This window comes from Aotus nancymaae, unplaced genomic scaffold (assembly GCF_030222135.1).
Source record: "Aotus nancymaae isolate 86718 unplaced genomic scaffold, 86718_ANA_hifiasm-v0.15.2.pri h1tg000025l, whole genome shotgun sequence".
NCBI lineage: Eukaryota > Metazoa > Chordata > Mammalia > Primates > Aotidae > Aotus > Aotus nancymaae.
In genome coordinates, this window is record NW_026988438.1 from 32,354,962 (window position 1) to 32,373,256 (window position 18,295).

Sequence of the window (18,295 nt, forward strand, 5' to 3'; positions counted from 1 at the left end):
AAGTGTAATGAACTGGGAAGATTTCATGTTCTGAGTTTTGCCTTTTTCCTTTAGGGAGTTGCTCACAGACGTATGCCTTTTCCGGAGAGAAGAATTTGGGGGATTTAAATGCATTTTTTTTTTTTTGAGACAGAGTTTTGCTCTTGTTACCCAGGCTGGAGTGCAATGGCGTGATCTCAGCTCACCACAACCTCCGCCTCCTGGGTTCAGGCAATTCTTCTGCCTCAGCCTCCCGAGTAGCTGGGACTACAGGCGTGTGCCACCATGCCCAGCTAATTTTTGTATTTTTAGTAGAGACAGGGTTTCACCATGTTGACCAGGATGGTCTTGATCTCTTGACCTTGTGATCCACCCGCCTCAGCCTCCCAAAGTGCTAAATGTATTTTTATGCTGAGTAAAGTAGGTGGCAAGGTTGCAGCATTTCACTCTAGCCTCATTTTAGACCCCCAGTACAGTACGTTGCTGCAGTGATTGGTACAGTCTGGCCATGTCATCTGCAAAAGGGCATCTGATCTGAGTATGGTGCACTTCCACAAGATTAAGAAACTCATCTGTTCATTCTCTTCCTTTTTTTTTTTTTTTTGTGAGGCTGAGTCTCACTCTGTCACCCAGGCTGGAGTGCAATGGCACGATCTCAGCTCACGGCAACCTCCACCTCCCAGGTTCAAGCAATTCTCCTGCCTCAGCCTCCCAAGTAGTTGGGATTACAGGTGCCAACCACCATGCCTGGCTGATTTTTGTATTTTTATTAGAGACAGAGTTTTTCCACGTTTATCAGGCTGGTCTCAAACTCCTGACCTCAGGTGATCCCACTGCCTTAGCCTCCCAAAGTGCTGGGATTACAGGCATGAGCCACTGCACCCAACTGTTCATTCATTTTTAGAGTGTCTGTAACATATGCTATATATAGAGAATGGTTACTATATACCCGTGGGTCCCAGGTACTTGAGAAGAGACAAAGAAATATAAACAGTGAGTCTGTATACTCAAGATGACACACATGGAAACTTAAATAGCAGTGTAAAGTATGTCACAGGGCCAAAGTATGTCCTTGTGCCAAGTTAACAACTCAGATGGTCAGTGCTGTAACTTCATAGGAGTTAAAGTAATCAGAAAAGCTTCATGGAGGAAAGAAATGAGATGAGCTTTGCAGTATAAACAGGAATTGGCTAGCTAGAGAAGAATGACATTTTCTGTAAAAGGAATAGTAAAATGACTTGCCTAAAAGTATTTCCTGATATTTATCCAGAGAACCCTGATCATAATTAGAAAGCTTTGGGAACACCTGATGTCAAATCTTTATCTGCTATTTACTCTGTGTGTGGCCTTGGGCAGGTTACCTTGGCAGGTTATAGCGTAATTTTCTCATCTGTAAAGTAAAGATAATACAGAAAAGTTAATAACATGTCTTTTTATTTTACCACTCAGTAGGCATTTCCCCAAATGGTTGCTGCCATTAACTTTACTCCTACTACTATCACTGTTCTACCACCACCACCACTGCTATTACTAACCTTGTCGTTACTCTTGCGCTTTTACTGGTGCTACTGTTAAAGCCAGTTACTGCTATTAGTACTACTATTAGCAGGTCACATCCCAGCTTCTTCCCTGCTTGTCCCCTTCCTCCCTCCCCATTGACATCCATTCTTCTTTCCAAAAAATTCCTCGTAAGGAGCCCTGACTTGGGTTGGCAGGGTGGATCTGGTACAGTCTGGACTGCAAAATCAAATTTGAAGGCTGAAGTCAAAGCTAGAACATTTGACCTTACTTTGCTCCCAATTTATGGTGAGTAAAGGTAAGTCACACAGAACTGGACCCCCAAGTTCATAACAAGAACAAATTGGAGAGCCTAGACTGGGCTTTAGGCTTCACCAGAGCCATGTACACACCTCCACGGATGCTTTGGGTGAGCTGTAAAGTCTAGCCTGCCAGATTGCTTTGGTGGAGCAGCAGCCATGTTGCTGGAGTATACAAACTACGAGTTGCTGTATTAGACCACTGTCAAGGTTTCCATGTGGTGGCTTTGTGGAGGTTGAGTCCTATAGCTCTGTTATCCTTCTTCCTCCTTTCCCCTTTACTTACAGTTGGTTATGTGGCATTTGGAGAAAAAAAAAGTTTTCTCTCCACTTGCTTTAGAAGGCATTCCTTTTCTTACAACATTTCACCTACTCTTCAGTAAAAATTTACATCAGCGATCTTAATGAGGCACGTTTTGAGCGCTTTCTGGTAGAGCCACCCTGATCATCAAGTGCATCTTTTAAGAACAGGAATGAATATTAAAATATCCAAAGTTGGTAAGATCCAGGCAATGTTTCTTAAATATGTCTTTATACCGTTACAGAGAGATGAATCTGTAAAGCAGTATGGGAGTAAGAAATGTATGAGTAAATTAATAAAGGTGACCCCATACCTTGCACCTGCTCTCTGTGTGATAAATAATAATAATTTCCAGTTCTCACCCTTGAAATATTAGACCACTTTCAAGGTTTCTATGTGATGACCTATTCCCTCATTTCTTATTTCACTTACCAAGGTCTCCTATTGCATGATATGTAAAGCTTGTCTTGTAGGCACATTAGATACGTGTTTTACTGCTTTATCTCAAGGTCTGGAATATTTTACATGCTATTCTTAGAATTTCAATTAGCAAATTTTAATTAACTAATTGGGGTTTCTTATTAAGAAGCTTGTATGATTTGTCATAGTAGTCTAGCTGTATGTGCACCCTATTCTATTAAGAAGTCATTAAATCCTCAGAAACAGCCTGTGAATTCATTAATCTTACTGCATAATTGCAGTAGTCTGAGTATAGAGCAGGGGCATTTGCAAGATAGTGTCTTAAAATAGGATCTTCTAGATTGTAGGACATTACATCAATGGAACTGAACTGGGTAGGAAATACTGTAGTCCAGGGTAACCAGAGCACTCCGTTTGTGTAGTTTGTTTTCATTCATTCACTTTCTTATGCATCTGTATCTGGTGTTCTTGAATGTACAATGCTTCACACCAGCTGCGTCATTTGAAATCCCGCAGAAATTTCCCCAGTTAGATGAACTACCTTGAGGTGTTGCTTCCTCTGAGACTACCTTGAACATCATCCCTTATGTCATCACAGCCTAGAAAATAAAAGCACAAAATCATGTTGTTTATTTTATAACTAAAATAAGCACTGAACCACTTCTCAAGTGCCAAGTGGAGCCTAATATCTAGGACACAAAAGCTAGAAATTTGAGGAATAAATGTGGCCAAGTGATGTCAGGATCTAGCTGCTGTTCCTGAAGGTCACAGGAGGAGTTCTTTCAGGATTTAAATTCAGTTCACTTACCCAGGAGAGAACCAAACATGATTCCTGTGTCAGATCCAAGTAGGCCTTTGCCACTAGGGGAAGGGAGAGAAAAATGCAGACTCAGGGCAGAGCAGAACTGAGTCAACGGCACAGACTCTCCATCAACAAGTGGCTTTGTGAGTTACCACATTTAATTTTTCTACTAAAACTCAAAAGTGAGATTTGCCATTATTCATGTGCAGCCTTGCCTCAATGTGATCTCAAATAAATAGACTCCTGCTTTGGCAGTAGCACTCCACAGAGTCTACTGCCTCTCCAGCCTCCCGGTCCCCCAGTGGTTGAATTGACAATTTGCGAATGTTCTTCTCGGACAGTCATGGAGGCAGATGTCCTCAGCAGCCTGGACTGGCCGTAGGCAGAACCGTGAGGTGAGGTTTGGCGTGACTGCATTTTCACCCCATCCTCCTTTTGAGCCATGGTGTGACTTGCCTGGTGTTCTCTGGCCTTGTACTCTGTAGCCTACCACACAGGGCCCTTTCTTCCAGAAGAGCAATCCCTGGCATTTTTTTATGAAGAGGAAATAGACTTTCTCTACAGTAGTGTTAAGAGGCCTGGTTAGGAATAGAAATCAGGGAACGATAAATGAAGTTTCCAAGTGGAGGGGATATTAGGGAATAATAATGAGCAACTCATGAGGTTCAAGGGCATTGACTAATCATGGCTTAGTACTTTATTCTCCTTGATAGCATTCCCACTTTAAAAGCTTTGGAATGCCTGGGTCACACCCCCAATGAGCATGATCTTAATAGGGTCTTTGGTCACCTGGCAGAATCAGTGAGAGAAGTAATTGAGTCAGAGGACCCCCAGCTTTGTAATATATGACTAGTCGCCTGCTCTCATGAGTATGTAAAGGGGAGAGGATAGATGCAAATTCACAGGTGCCACATCAGCCCCTCTACTACGTTCCACCCTGTACTTCATCATGACAGCTCTCAGAGCCAAATAAAGGTTCTGATTCTTGTGAAACGCCTTTAAGATCCGCTGTACCCTACTCACTGACTTCTTTGACCCTCCTTTACTACTTCATCTCTGCTACCCCATACCACTCAATTGGAACACAGCAAGGTCATCTGTGCCTTCCTCCAGCGCTCTCCTAATTCAGTGAATGAAGTCAGTGTGCCCCAAAGTGAGTTCTTGAGAACATGCATCTCATGAGATGCCCTTAGAAAAAAGGAGTCTATGGTTGAGTTTGGGACCTGCTGTATGTCATAGGCACAGATTCAAAAGTTGGCAGTGCAGATTCAAGCCTCTGAGAATTTTATTCACTTAAGATAATCTGGTTAACCTTGTTGAGCTTTTAGTGACGTTGTCACTAAAAGGCATGTTTTTACACAATAATGTCAGCTGGGAGTGGTAATATATGAGACCACAATTAGGCATGACCTTTACTTAATGAAGCACTCCCTAAAGTGTGGTGGGCGAGTGCCAAAGCTCAACAATAGTTGTAAAATAATAAATGTAGTCAAATTGCTGAGCAGGTCTGGGGACTGAGCTGGAAGGGTGGAGAAAGAAGCCTCTCTATGTGATTCCCAGTAAGCAGTTGCACCCAATTTCATGGAAACAAAGATTTGTTCCTGACTCACAGAAATCCTGAAACCCAAAGAATGCCTCTTAATTTCTTTTCTTTTTTTTTTTTTTTAAAGAAATCTGGAAACTTATAAGGCTGTAGGGAGGTGATGTCCATCAGGAAAACACTCTAGAAAGCTAATTAAAAGTCCTTGAGTGTTTAAGAGAAACAAATCATTGCAGTTCGATTGGAAAGGCCTCTGTCAAAAGCAGCCAAGAGCATTAACTTAGCCCTGTTGTAAATGAAATGATATAAATTATACCGCTTTTTCTAAAAACACACTGAACTCAGGGAGTGCATGTTGGCATCCTTTTCATATGAGCTACAAAGGATGTGTTTCACTTATGACCATTTTTTCTATTACATCACAAATCTGGCAGAAACCAATGTTGAACATGCAAGAGACTAATATACTTCTTAAGAAATCTGTATAGACCAAACCACAAGAATTTATTGGCCAGGCAACTTAATTGTCATTTAGTTGGAAGAAGTCAATTAGAAAGCAGTTCTGTTCACAGTCTGGAAGATCAAGTGTGATGCTTAGAGAGTGACCTTGTTTACAGATTGGAGTGATGGGCTGCCTTGCTCTCCACCCGTGGGCCTTGACCTTCACACATTTGATTGTGACAGAAGTCACTGCATTTGCACGTTACCAGTTGATACCCTAAGCCACCTGTCTTTGAGTTGCTGAATTTGACCTTCATATATGGGCTGACTAATCATAATACTGAAAAGCTGCTGGAGTACAAGGCAGTACTTCTTTTTTGAGGGATGGAGGACAGGATTGATATTACAGATGGACAAGGAAGCCCTGCCAAAGCCACCATCCTAAATTAGTGTTTCCAAGCTCAGCAGCCACACCCACTGCCAGCCATACTCTGTTCTACAGATAGTGTCCCTCTGCAGATGGTGGCAGGCACTATGCTTCCAGAAGGCCATCTTTGCTGATACTGTATGATCAGCGAGATACAACCCGAGCCAGGCTGGGCAGAGTAGTTGAGCAGGACATCCAGTGAAAAGAAGCAGGAAGAAGAAACATCATGGACCCCACTAACCAAAGTATTTACCTCTAAGAGCTATGGTGGATTGGATGCCTGAGCAGGGCTACTACAGAAGAACAAGTGATATCTGTCGGCCTCTAGGATGTTTGCAGTTAGACATCTAAAGTCTCATCTTCACTGGTTCCTATACAGACCAACTGGGAAGGGCTGGCTGAGGGATTGAGGAGCACACCGCAGGGCGGGGCATGGCAGGACACCAGGGTGGGAAGAGGTTGGATGCTCAGTGGGTCACAGGTCAAGTGACCTAGCTCAGGATGTGTGCCTTTATCTGCCATGCCAAGGCAGTGTGAATACTGTCACTGTGGCTTCTCTGATGACATCCCCAGGAAGAAGCTGACTGTGTTACAGTTACCCAAGGTAAACATCCATCTTTTCTCCAGATCATTGAAGCTGCATTCCTTACCTTCTCACAGACTCAGCCCCTAACTTAGGATAATTATATATTTTACAGATTTTTGATCCATCAAGGGGTTTAAACATACTTTTCAGTCTATTTATTTTCTAGTTGTTCAAGTTAAATTTGTCTTTTTTATCCTTCATAATATTCTTCACTCCCAAAGAATATAGGTGTGTGCGTGCCACCTCGTTGGAGCCTCTTTAGAGATTCCTGGGATCCAGACCTTTCTGAGTAGGTAGATTCTGAGGTCAGGCACCCCAGTCAAACCACAGAACCTTTTGAAGCCTACTGTCCTCTCATCCTCTCAGAGCTGAGCTTGCAGTAAGCTGCAGGCACTTCAGCTAAGTGTGAAGTCAAAGGGCTAGATTTGTCATTTGTCATGGTAACTAAAATGTCACATTTTGAGTTCAGCCTTAAGTTTGTAAATCCTTTTTATACACATAAATTTTAATCTCAAACATGACCTTGCAAATGAATGCCAGAATTGAGTTTGGACTGTTTTTACCTCTTGGCTATGGTTAACAAAAAGTCTACCCCTTAAAATGTTGTTCAGGCTTAAAATTTATCCACCTACAGGTAGGATTAGAACAGCTTTAAAAATTACCCATTGGCTGGGAATATTTTTAGTACATGGAGCTATAAAGCCTTATATGACTTAACTTTTCAGCCTGTGGTTTGCCAGCTGGAAAAACTTGAGTTTGGTAAAACTTGAGGCATCATCAAATATTTGTTCCATGCTTTTAAAATAAAGTAAGCTCCGGATTATGCTAATGCTGTAACTAATATCCCATGCTACTGCCTTTACAGCAAAAAGAGGAAACTGCACATTTCTCTCTGCTAAAGATGATTTTGCTTAATATTATGAAACTCTTTGTTGATCAGGACGTGGTTCCACTTGGTAACATTTAAGAGATCAAATAGATAAGATTTGTATATTGACTATTGATAGCAGATGCCTTCAAATCCCTCCATGTTGCACTCTCATAAGAATAAAAATATCTTAATGTGTTTTTTCCTAAACATGTCTCAGACATGTTTCAAGGGCATTTCTGTACATGAAAAGAAAACAGATGAAATTTGGTAACATCTGATTTTAATAGAAAGGAATATGCTTTTCATTCCACTCCCTCAGCCCTATAGCTGGTTGCAGTTTTCTCCAGTCCCTTTTCCCTCGGTGATTTCGTGGTCCAGAGAACAACTCCACTGCCAGCTACAGCTCAGCCACTTTGCAAAGGCCTAAAGGGATTTAACTTCTTGTAGCCAGATCTGCATTTCAGCTGTTGGTTTACTTGTGAGACCTATGAAAGAACGTGAGAGAGAATTGGTGGATTAGAATGTGACTTTGTACCCATAGGTTGTGTCTGCATGGGCAGAGCCCCTCATGGAAAGTTGGGGAAGGTCCCCTAGTGAGATTGGTGACACAGGTGAAGCATGGTAACTGTTTCATTGGGTGCCGGGATCTGTCCCCTAATCCCTGGTTGGGGCTGATAAACTTGAGTTGTTTCTTCACAACTTACCTCTTCTGAAACATCTTCTCTGACCCCTCTCCACCCCTGAGGGGTCATTATCCCTTTCTATGCTAGGTGCTGCCTCTACCTTGGGCAAAGCAGTTAAGTTACTCCATTTGTGAACCTGTCTTCCCTACTAGACTATGGGCTCCTTGAGGGCAGGTGCCAATTCTTACTCATTATGTCCCTGGAAGTGAACACAAACTCATTATTATATTGCCTTGAACTGCTGATGACACAGCTGTTCTGAGTGCCCACCCGACCTACCTAGTCATTAACCAGTTTCTCTTCCTACTGGTATATGCAAGGAACATTCTGTGTTGGTTCAATTCCCCAAAGAGTAGGCTTTTGCAGTTTTTCTATAGGAGGGAATGTAGTGAGCATGAAAGGAGACAGAACCTGCAGCTCAGCTCAATAATTCAATCTGTGGAAAGACACAGAAGCAGCAAAGGAGGGAGGCTGTAATGTCAGCAGTGTGGCTCATGAACACACTGTCTTTCTCTTCTTATACCACATATCTTTTCTCATGTGTTGATTCTAAAACTAGGAGATGCCTGAGCAGTATTTTTGTCTTGTTCCAATAGTGTGGGACCAGTGCTCTGTCCTCCTTATTTGGTTCTCTGCCTTTTGGAAGAATTGTTGAGTATAGGCACCAGCATCAGGACCAACTGCTTGGTGTAGTCTTTCGTAGTACAATGCAGGCAATGTACTTGGCTAAATATCAAGCTCATGGCACATAATGGACACTCTGTAGGTCCCTTGGACAATACAGATTTCAAGTTTTGTTAACCAAGTTTGGTTCAAAGTTAGAATGGCTTCACATAAGAACCAGACCTGTGTTTGACATTTGATTTTTCAGTTATTATAGGTTGAAGATCCTCAGGACTGGTGTCATAAGAATCCTGGTTTTCGGTAAAATGTACACCTACCTAGACCTACTCAAAGGTCCCATGGGGGTGATAGTGGCTGTTCATGGGTAGTCGTCTGTAGATCTATTTTCATCAACTAGATAAGGCCGCTGGATGATCCCAATCCCTCTTGGGAGGGATGGCGTTCCAAGGCAACGGATCCGGTTGTGCCTAAGGGCACTGAGCCATCTTGAGTTTGAAGCAGCTTTTCATAGTTAGTCCTGCAAGTGATTCACTGTCAACTGCTTAGGTTGTCAGCTGAGACTCCTGCTATGACATCAGGCTGTATATCCTCAACAACTCTGCAAAGAAAAGAGTCTTAACGCTCTGGTATCTGGCTGACCTAGCGAACCACTTCTATATTACTTAACAGATTGCAAAATACTTTGGAATACATCGTCTCATTTGATATGCTCATGATGGTACTACAAAGGCCGAACCTTGAAAATGTTAACCAATGCAAAGCTCAAATTGATGCCTGTGTTTGACGAAGAGGGGTGGAGTGTGGAATGAGGTTGTATCAAAAGTATTGTGAAAAGCAGGGAAATTGTCTCTCTAATTTAGGTCTGAAGCTGAGTGTCTAGTAAAAGGGAAGAAACCCTGAAGTCAGGAATCCTGGGAAGTTCCTAAGTTAGGAATTAAAAGACTGTGGAGAGATCATGAAGGGTAAACTTGAGACTGGCAGAACTGTGAGAGGCAGCTTCTTAAAGATTGGCATTGGCTAGGTGGCTAGGAGGCAGACTGTTTATTTTACTTTATTTATCAATTTAGTTTTTGAGACAGATCTTGCTCTGTTGCCTGGGCTAGAGTGCAGTGGCGCAATCTTGATTCACTGCCACCTCCCCATCCCAGATTCAAGCGATTCTCGTGCCTCAGCCTCCCGAGTAGCTGGGATTACAGGCTTGTGCCACCATGCTTGGCTAATTTTTGTATTTTTAGTAGAGACAGGGTTTCACAATGTTGGCCAGGCTGGTCTCAAACTCCTGACCTCAAGTGAGCTGCCCAGGCAGAGGCAGATGTTTAAATGACCACAAGAGCACACTTTGTGGCTCAGACCCACAGGGTGAAGGTCAGCATCATGCATGAGCAAGGCAGCACTTCCCTGCATGTAGTTTGGGTTCTGGAACTACACATGCACTCTAAAGGCTGACAGTGTGGAGGCCTCCACTTCCCAGGAAAAGAAAACACTGGGGAATGACAGGAGGGCGTGACAATGGAAAGGCTGGTGGAGGTCAAACGGAGCCCAAGGAACAGCATCATCCTTGTGTTGACATTTGCCTTGCATGTCAACAAGGAATGCTTGTGTTGACAGTTGCCTTGCATCACAAATCCTTCCCTTCCCAACTCGTCCCTTTCTCTCTCCTCAACTCTCCCTGGCCTCCCAATATCCAGAAGTCAGTAATGTTGTTCTATGGAATTTGTCTGAATGACTATGGAATTGGAGGAGTCCAGGCAATATCTAGACAGGGATGCCAAGGTTGTAACTGATGAGAGCAGCTGTTGAGGATGTCAGCAGGCTGACAGCGGGGCCTGCTGAATTCGGCCTCTTTGCAGCCTTGTGAGTTTGTGGGTACACATTTTAGCTACGTCAGGACTTCCTGGGTATTCTGAAAATGGATGTCTTCTAAGGGCAGGTATAAATCTGTGAAGCGAATGGCTCAGTTTTCTAATTGCTGACATAGGGTAGAACGCTGCACAACTGTGGAATGAGCCAAGTGAAAAAGTTCCAAAACTCAACTGCTGTGTTCACGTATGATGTTTTACATCCAGGAGCCCCCATTCTCTTTTTAATCACCAAAAATATTAGCTAGCAACTATCTGCAAACCCTTGTAGGTTATCAGGATACGGATGGTCACTGTGTTTCTGTTCCTGACTTTTTGGCTGTAAGTGCTCCCACATGCCTGAAGTGAATCTTCAGAAGAGGGGATGGAAAATACAAGGGGGTACAAATGCTAAGTCAATACAGTCATGACCAGCTCTTCCAAGGTTTTGATTTGGTCTCTTTTTCCATAGATGTTGTGGCATACATAGTGGGAAAGGGAATGCAGAAAAAAAATAATGCTTCTTTTGGACCTTCAAGGCTGTCATCCTTCTTGCCAGATTTGTTTGATTAGATGAGCCTCAGGTGAAGGGGATACAACAGCTGCCCCTCTGTGTAAATTATACCAAATGCCACATGTAGTTTTTATTTGGTCATGTTTGCAGTGATAAGCTGGAGGACTGCAGCATGAAACAGTCGGGAAAATGCTCGAAACTGAGCACAGATGTAAACACCCCTGGGTCTTATAAATCTCCCAGAGTAAAGCCCCTCAGAGAGTTTCTCTCTGACAGCCTGTGATTTTCAGTCTCTCCAAGACCTTTCAGTGGCTGGCTACCCCACATCAGTGACCCGAATATCACCAGCCCAGCAGCACCGTCCAGTGGCCTGGTACAGCATATAGACCATCTGCAGGCCACACCCACCCCTTTGCCCCCACGTCCTCTTTTTGACATACTTGGCAGCCTCTGCCGTGATTTGACCAAAGATCTAGGTGTAAGATAAGGAAAGAGAAGTGGGAAAGCAAGCAGCTTTAGCCCATGGAGGCTGGAGGTAAAGAGAGATTCTCTGAGACATCCAGCTGTTAGTCATCAGAGAGTCCGTCTCCAGCCAGCTCAAGGCAGCACTGGCCAAGGGTGCTGTGAGCAGCCAGGTGGGAATCAGTGGGCAGAAGTCTAATAAATTTTCATCAAGCACTCCAAAGCTTTGATCCACAGTGAGGAGTGGACGATGATGGCAATTTATTATAGTCTGTCACTAGTGATGTAAATAACCAAATAGAGGGAGAAGGGAGGAAAAAAGGAGAAATTCACTACATTTAGACTTTTATAGTTTTTTGTTTGGTCAGTTTACAGATAAGTATGGATCAAAGGGGAAAAAAATTAAGGAGTGTTGACTAAATTATGTGAAATGTCAAGCAATAAATGCTATATGAAAGCAGATTCATTTGAAAGGAATAGCAGAGGCTCTTGTGAGCCACACGTACCAAAAACAGAATGACTGTGAGTGGTGGATTATTAGTACCTATTATATTGTTCTTTATGGATGGCCACTATTGTGTAGTAGTTATAAATCCTCAGAAAAAGTATATTCAGAGATGAAATGAAATTGAACTGTCCACAGAAAGCAAAATAACTCAACAGTTATTTCCATCTTGGAAGTATTTGAAAGCATTTAAAGCTATTTTGCAAACATGACATTATGAGCATTCTTTGGCAGAGTAATTAAATAATCTACTAGAAAGAAACAAAAACATAGACTCTTGAAGATAATCAAAATGTGTAATGTCATCTGCTTTTTAGATATCATGTCATATGTAACAGATAAAGGCTTTATGTTTTCACCTCTGAGAGGAAAAACAAATTGCTTTGTGATTCCACTATAAAATGATCTAGACTTTAGCCAAGTTTGCTTGAAAACAAAGAATTCAGGAACATTTCTGATTGAATGCAGTGGGCATAGCATAGCTACTCAGAACATTTTGAATTCTTTTTTCTCCTTAGGACAGTAGCATTTGTTGGTAGCATATATTTACGTATTACAGTGATATTCTGTCCTCAGTGGAATAAAAGACCACCGTAGTTTACTAAACATGTAGGCACAAGTTCACACAAGTTCAAGGACTGACACGTAGACAACAAAACCCTTCCTTGCCTTTGGATTCAAAACTCTGTAGCATCAAATTCTCTATGTATAAATCTGTGTTTGTGATTGAGGTTGTAGCTGCAACATAAGATGGAAGCTACCTTTGGAACACCTCAGTGGCCTAGAAGATTGCTCCCACTTATGGTCCTTCCACAGTCACTAGGGAGATTTAAAACCACAAATACCTACCCTAACATCTAGAGATTCTGTTCTGTTAGGGATGACATGCAGCCCAGAAATCTATTTTGAAGCTACTCACAACCCTCTGAATACTGAGTACTCCAAAACTTCAGGGAAACTCAGTTGATCATTGGGGGAATCATAGAGACTCTAGAACTTTTTTCCAGTAGAATTTCAGTGAAAACAAAGGCTGATTTAACCCCAGCCCCTGTCAGCTGGTGCTAAATATGAGACACTATAAGATCCCAAACTGCCTTCACCTTGCTTATTAGATATATATTCTTTAGGTTAATTGTTCAAAAATTATATATTCTTATTTGGTGTGTGTGGTAACCCAAACATTTTATTTCTCTTTTAGACAAAACAAATTTACTACAGATTTAAACCTGTCTCCTGGATTTCCAATTACAGATGTTCTTTGACTTATAATGGGGATATGTCCTGGGGATATGACTTATAATGGGGATTTTTAACCCATCGTAAGTTAAAAATACATTAAGTTAAAAAAGCTTTTAATACACCTAAGCTACCGAACGTCATAGCTTAGGCTAGCCTGCCTTAAACATCCTCAGAACACTTATATTAGCCTTTATTCTGGCAAAATCAATTCACACAAATCCTATTTTATAGTAGAGGGTTAAATAATTTGTGGAATGCTGTATTGAAAGTGAAAACCAAAATGGTTGTATGCATACTCAAAGTACTCTTTCTATTGAATGTGTATTACGTTTGCACCATCATAAAGTCAAAAAAAATTGTAAGTCAAATTGTAAATCAGAGTCTGTCTGCAGAAAGAAGACTCCACTTGTGAGGTTTTAGAAGGCAGCTATGTTTGTCAATATTCTGTGAATTGGCCCAGAATCCTAGATCACTCATGAACTCTCAGAAATAAGTTACTTTCAAGAAAGACCTATCATTTCCAGACCAGTGCTTCTTAAACTTCACGTGCATACAAATCCCACAGGTCTGGGGATAGAGTCTAGGATTCTGCCTTTCTAACAAGTGCCCAGGCAGTGCTGATGCAGCTGGTTCTGAGAACTCCCAGCAAGGGCATGGTGATGAACCACAACCCCTGATAGGTATTGGTCGCTGGTCTGGAGGGAATCAAATAACCATTAAAAATGGACAGGTGTAACTTGACCTGGGTGTGGGAAGTAGTAGTAACTTTCAGAGAGGAGGAGGAGAAGGAACTGAAAATATCTGATTTTAGGGACCCACAAGGCCTGAGGCTTAGAGAAGAGGTGCGGAGGACCCTACTGGCCCACACCAAGGTCAGGAGTCAGCAGGTGCTGCACAGAAACTCAGGGGGATGATCAAGACAGCTTTTCCTAGTCCAGGAAATGGGTGCTGGGCACAGCCTGCCCCGCTGGGCTTTCCTGGACATCTTACTTACTAGCTCTATCATAATCCTCACAAAGCCAGCACCCACACTCAATTCTGCTTGAAATCACAGCTTCTGGATTTACTTTATTTTCTAACAGTATGCCCAACAGCAGTGTCCTTAAGCCCCAGCCCTGAAACAAGGTTTTTGTTGTTGTTGTTGTTTTTTTACCAGTCATCTTTTATTTGGAGGTTGATTCCATCAGGATATGAAAGGATTCAGCAATGATCGAGACTGTGTTCCTCATGGAGGGGCTCAAGCCAAGAAGGCCGTGGAGGGGAGTGCAGAGTGTGTTCTCTTCTTCAGTGATACTTGCAGAGCCGCTCGTACTTGAGCTCCTTGTAGGAAAAGGTGTAGTTGAAGACCACGTAGCATGCCAGCACCGTGGTAAGCCCCGAGATGCTCCCCTTCTTCATATTGATATATTTGTTATAGTACTGGTGGTAACCTCTTTGAAACGCTCTGGCAGTGCCACTAGGGCTGAAGTCCCGCATCAAGATCCAGCTTGGCAGCTCTCCTCACTTGACCTCCAGAAGTTTCTTGTCCTTCAGTGGTACGACTGACGCCATCTTGGAGTCCTGGTGTCCACTGTCGAAACAAGGTTTTTAAAAAAATTTTTTTTTTACTTCAGTACCCCCAGAAGTACCAAAGTGAGTTCTGAATCACTTTTCCAAAGATCCTAGATGTAAGAACTGTTTTCCTGTGGGTCTCATGATAGTTTTAAGATGATAATGTATAGTGGAGAGGAGTCAAAGATTATTTCTTGAAATCCAAAATGTGTTATCAGTCACACCATATAGCTGATGACAGGGTTCCAAAATGGGTGTGGCTTAGAGAAATATAAATTAGGCAAGGGGTTTCCTGCAAAGCCAAAGGATCCAAATTCTTTTTCTGTCCCTTGGAAGGCCAGTGAGGCCTCAAAATAGAAATGAAGCTCCCTAGGGCTGGCTTCAGTCATACTGCTGGATTGCTAACTGCTGACATGTGTTTTCAGGAAGATCGTTGCTAGTGGAAACAGCTTCAGGCAAGTGGCAGCACCCAAGATTCTCATGTGACCCCCGCACAATTTCTGGAGGAACGTGACTTTACCAAAAAAAAAAAATAAATGAAATCTCACATCCATATGTTTCAGTCAAGTTCCAGGGACTATTTTGTTGGCCTGAGACCAGGACTGTGAAATAAATTTTTTTTTTTTTAAGATTTGGTCAACATTACAAAATGAAAAAAGTAGCTAATAGCTGCTCAAACCGGGCACCCACCTACAAAACAAATTATAGTCCACCACTTAAGTCACAGTTTGTATTTCAGATTACTTGATTTTTCAGTAAAATGTGTCAACAAGCATATTCTTCAAAATAGGAAGCCAAATGGCAAATGGTCAGATCACCAGAAAATTAAGGGATTGGTCTTCAGGCGTGCAAAGGCTATTAAGACCTTATGCGCTGTAGACACAGCCATTGAGCCACACTATTTCTTACACTGGACTCGTGCATAGAACAATTTGGAATACAGAGACTACAGCTATGACGGGCACGTGTATCATGTTCCTTGTTGCTAAAGTGTTCAGCAAGATATAGTTCCTTTTGTAATAGTGTTTAGAGGGAGGTAAATAGTGTCAGACCATTGGGCTCTGCCCAGTGGGGTAATAGCTTTCATGCTAAACTTCTATAGAGGACATGTTTCCATAGTTCCTGTGAAACCTCGGTGGAATTTGAATGGCTGTTGAAGGACACGCCAAGGAGGGAAGTGTGGTACAAAATAATTTCCACATCAGCATTACTTTTGTCATAGGAATCAAAGTATGAAAATCAGGAGACAGACTTAAACCCACAAGGCTTTATTCCCGGCAGAAATCTGGGTTTACCTTCAAAGAACAGGGTGATAAGAAGCGTCAGGAATGTTGAACACTGGGCCCCAGATATCTCTGTGGAACGCATTAACTCTCAGCTAATGCTCTAGAGAAAGAGCTTTGGAGCTCACCCCAAATGACAATTAGCAGCACTCATCAAAGAAAGCACAGGCAGGCTCACTTTATGGGAAAGCAGCGAATGCTCATGAGAGGGAGATGACTGACTTGAGTACCCCTGGAAAGAAATTAGCCCACACAGTGTTCATGAAACACTTGATTTACACCCTCGTGGCACTAACTTGGCATCATTTCGAGGGGAAGGATTGGCTTCCTAATTTGAGATCATCTGTGGAGGAAGTAATGAAGTGGGCCCGAGGTGTTAGGGAAGAGGGAGCACGTTACTTCAGACGGAAATGATCGCATTCCTTTCTCACATCTCCCCGGGTCAGTCACTGAGAGACCAGCATCTGGGCCTCATTAGCCATCCAGCGCGGCCTCCAGCTAGCAGTGGAGGCGTCTACACTACCCTCCTTTCCCTGCCTTGTTTCCCACGACCCTCATCCTTATCACAACCTGGGTGTGGCCACTAGGGAAATGCCGTTTGCCACTTACAGAACAGGATGGATTCTCTGTTCTGTCTGCCTAGGCCAGGCAGTCCGGATGTAGGGGATGTGAACATCTGTGTTTTAATAGGGGTTCACTTGAGACAGTGCGCTTCCAATCTGGGAAAATTCAGAACTGTATCTGAGGATGTTGCTTCTAGTTATGCTCAGAACCCTGATCTATTCCGGGTTCTTGTCAGGTTGGCCTGGGGAAGGCAGGCAGGTGAGGCAGGAACGCCTTGATGTGACAGAATTGTTTCATCTGGAAAAGGAAGCCTCTCTGGATTAAGCCAGAGGAGGTTAGTGCCCCATAAATTACCACCCAAGGTTGATAATGCTTGAGGTCATGTGACCAAATAGTGCCTCATCTTACTTGACTCCCGGCACCCCTTGCCCCATGAGAAAGCCAAGGCTTGTGTTTCAGACCTGCCTCCTGCCCTGCTGCCTTTGTGATTTGTCACAGCAGAGAGCCAAAAAAGCAAGTATTGTTTATTGTTCCTTATCATTAGAGTGCCACATAACAGATGACGGCATCGGGAACATTCTCAGGACGGTGTCGCCCTGTCTTTCTACTAAAAGCATTTGTGGAGGTAATTTAAATGTATTGCCCCCCTATTTTGAGAATTGGGTGTTTTGGCTCTCAGCTCAGGCCTGGGCTCTGAAACTTTTGAGTTGCGGATGTCACACAAGTTGTTTGACCTTTCTTCTTTCCTTGTCTCCAGAGGGAAGATGCTAAGAGTAGCCACCTTACAGGGATGTGAAGCACTCCCCACGGTGACTGGCATGTAGTTAATGCTCAATTAAATACATACTACTCCATTTGCTATTACCAAAGCAGGTTGCAAAATGTTTGACTCAGATAACCCTTTGAGAAAAGAGTCGTCTTTGCCTTTGAATTCTTTAAGACATTTGTACCTACAAAGGGGAGACTGCACTAAATGATCTGGGTCGGGTAGCTTTCGGCTCCACTGTTCCCATCAGTTCTGACCACAGGGCTGAAGGAGGAAGGCTGCATATAAGACATTGTGCAGGGTACATGCAAGAGCTCCATAAATGGTACTTCCAGCTGTTGTTGTTATCTGCTATCTTGATCTTTAGGAAAGGAAAAGGTGAATGGGAAGAAAGTGAACAGATATTCAGCACCTTCTATGTGATGGCACTGTGCTAGGTGTTTCTACATTTGTTACCTTCCATTCCCCTCACTCACCCAGCCCCCAATGAGGTGAATGGTGTTGCCTCCATTTTTCTGATGAAGTGATTTATACAGTGTCACACAGCAAGTAAGTGACTGAGCTGAAATTTGAACTCATATCTGATTCCAGATTCCCAGAAAAATTGTAGAAATATGCAGTTCCTTGCCTCTCCCCTCCCCCTTACCCCACTTGCCAGCAGCTCCCCTCCTGTGAGTCATGCTGAAGCTGGCATAAATTTCAAAAAAAGCTCATTCTTCCTGCTGGACAGGCCATAAGTAAGATGCATCATAATTAGCTGTGTCTGATTGCCCTCCTGTTGTCCTAAGCTGTAGCCCCTAATTGTATGGTGGTGGGGGTTTTGCTATGGCTAGTTTTATCATTTTGACAGTTTGCTAATAAAAGGTCATCACAGGTACAGAAGCACTCTGATTTACATATGGCAAGTAAAAGGGCATTATGGGAAGTCAGTGTCCAAGGTAGGCCTGTGCATTTGTTGCTATTGACACCCATGCTGAGATTCCATAATTGACAAGAAATGCTATTATTAAGCAGGTCTGTTGAGATAATTAGCACTCAGGGTTGCATTTTTAATCGGACTTGAGTCAGATAATTTATCACAG

At 42.8% G+C, this 18,295-nt stretch overlaps 1 protein-coding gene and 1 pseudogene across 2 annotated transcripts in view; one reads left to right on the forward strand and one right to left on the reverse strand.

Moving 5' to 3' along the window:
• JAZF1 (JAZF zinc finger 1) overlaps positions 1-18,295 on the forward strand; it is a 338,342-nt gene that overhangs the window by 213,985 nt on the left and 106,062 nt on the right. The gene's annotated exons all lie outside the window — the stretch shown is intronic.
• LOC105713952 (ATP synthase subunit f, mitochondrial-like) lies at positions 14,334-14,600 on the reverse strand (annotated as a pseudogene).